The 2,203-nt window shown below is 40.5% G+C and overlaps 1 non-coding gene across 1 annotated transcript; it reads left to right on the top strand.

Moving 5' to 3' along the window:
• Positions 1–1,269: 1,269 nt before the first annotated feature.
• On the top strand, positions 1,270–1,340 carry trnag-gcc (transfer RNA glycine (anticodon GCC)). The gene has a single exon. It is a non-coding gene; the product is annotated as a tRNA-Gly (tRNA).
• The last annotated feature ends 863 nt before the right edge of the window (positions 1,341–2,203 follow it).

The raw sequence follows: 2,203 nt of genomic DNA, 5'->3' as shown, positions 1-2,203 counted from the left end.
CAATGTCAGTCTGTGACTTTTGTGTGTTAAAGTTTTGAACCCCACTACTGTTTGATCTGCAAATCTTTGTAGAGTGTAAGTAATATTATCAATATGGTCTGCTAAAAATGTCACTCCATACCATGGAAACAATCCTATACCCCGTTTCTCTGCTAAACTAACTCTGAAATGGTAGGCCTCCATCTTATGAAACTGCCATTTCTCTTTTCTTCCATCTAGAAACGACATTTGATTGTGACTCATCAGGTCTTCTTTTTTTTTTTTTTTGTATGGTGTAAACTTCATACGGGAGTTTCAGTTTTGTCATGTAACAGAATCATGTCCACCCATATGGCAAGAATATATATGTCTATATATATGCCTTATCCCATATCTATGAAATTTCCCATAGTCACATTTCCTGGTAGAGTCTGATTTTTCACAGTCAAAGTTTTCTTTTCCTCAGAATCTGGAACATGAAATGTCACCTGATATAAATCATTCAGTGCTCTATGATAATTTTTACCAAAGTGCATCAAATAACTATTACACTCTGCTATCCCCATAAACATTCCTGGACCTCTAAAGGTATTATTTGAACAAAAGCAACTCTCAGCTTTAGTGGGAGTCAATGTCATTCCATCAGGGAACACTTTCTTTATTTCTTCATCCGGACCTAATAGATTCAGATATAGCAAATTAACCAACCAAGAACATTCACGTTTGGGCTTAAAGAGTCATTGACAGACCCATAACCACATCCCTTGCTGCTTGAATAACAACCACGATAGCGCGTAAGACTGACACGTTCGGATCAATGGTTCTGGTACTGTTTCTAGAATTCCAGACCACGTGCCTGGTGCTAAAACTTTCACAACACATGGACCTTGAATTCTTTTCACTGATCTTGAATGTGTCAGTTGTTGAAACCACAAATTTTACTTGCCCATTCGTCTGGGATATTTAATGCTTCAGCATCAAATCCATATGCTCTCCATTCAACTTCTCTCCGTTGTAATCCACGATACTGTTCCACCATCTCTTCTATTGTCCCTTCAAATTCCAATAGTTCGTTCCCTATTTCCTTCAACAGTTCATTATTTTTACTCTCAGTATGTTCTTTGATCTTAATATGTTTGACTACTATCCCCTTCAGCATCAAACTGACTGTTTGACTGAGGGACTTTACAAAGCTATTTCACTGTCAGACAAACAGTTCAGCTGAAAGGCCAGACTAATGGCCCTTTTAGTGGGCGTTTCACTACAGTTGTAAAAATACCATGCAGGCAAGCATTGGTGTTTCAGTGGTAGAATTCTCGCCTGCCACGCGGGAGGCCCGGGTTCGATTCCCGGCCATTGCATTGAGGCTCACTTAGATTATAGCACCATACTATTCATTGGTAAAACCAACCTTTGCTCTCAAAGCAGTCGGTGTTGTAGGTGGCACATGATGATAGCGATCCACATTGTCAGCAACAATATTCAGGTGGTCTTCTGCTTTCAGACATTGACTGACTGGTGTTAAGGGGCCCAAAGAGTAAGTTGTTGTTGTTGTTGTTGTTGTTGTTGTTGTTGTTGAGAGATTCTTAAACATCCAAGTCTTTGTTTTCCAAGTGTGGGGTCCTCATTAAGGCCGTTGCTGTCACTCGGTTCGTTAAGGTTCCTGGATGTTGTCACAACAGACGTTAAGAGTCGTTGGGCCACCTGAGGCCAGGGGTAAATGACAGTCGTTGGAGTCGATTAATTTCTTATTAGTTTTTGAAAATGTTTTTGCCATTCAAGTTGTTCAGGCAACACTTTGTGTAGATAAGTCCTTTACAGGTGGGTTCCATGAGTGAAATGTTTTTTGGGCCGTAAGTGATTCATTTCTGTTGCAATACAGAAGCAAACCACTGACACAAATTGGCAGCAGGGCTGATTTACCGTACCGTATCCAGCATTGGTATTATATCTATGTTTAAAAATGGGGGATGTGTACCAACAGGTAGAAATCATGAGGATTATTAACTGAACGGTGAAGCTGCGTTTGCCTGCACCTCAGGTCCTCTGTGAAAGGCCAGAGAGCCGTCAAGATATCAAAGTAGAAATACAACCAATATCCTCTCAAGGGTAAATGTACTTTATCTGGAGGAAACGGTCGGCTGTCCGATATTTGAGAGATTCTCTAACATCCAGGTCTTAGTTTTCCAAGTGTGGGGTCCTCATTAAGGCCGTTGCTGTCACT

Source organism: Seriola lalandi, unplaced genomic scaffold (genome assembly GCF_002814215.2).
Source record: "Seriola lalandi dorsalis isolate HSWRI2012SDOR001 ecotype SW California unplaced genomic scaffold, Sedor1 jcf7180002054571, whole genome shotgun sequence".
In the NCBI taxonomy this organism is placed as follows: domain Eukaryota; kingdom Metazoa; phylum Chordata; class Actinopteri; order Carangiformes; family Carangidae; genus Seriola; species Seriola lalandi.
This window is presented reverse-complemented; position numbering and strand designations above follow the sequence as displayed.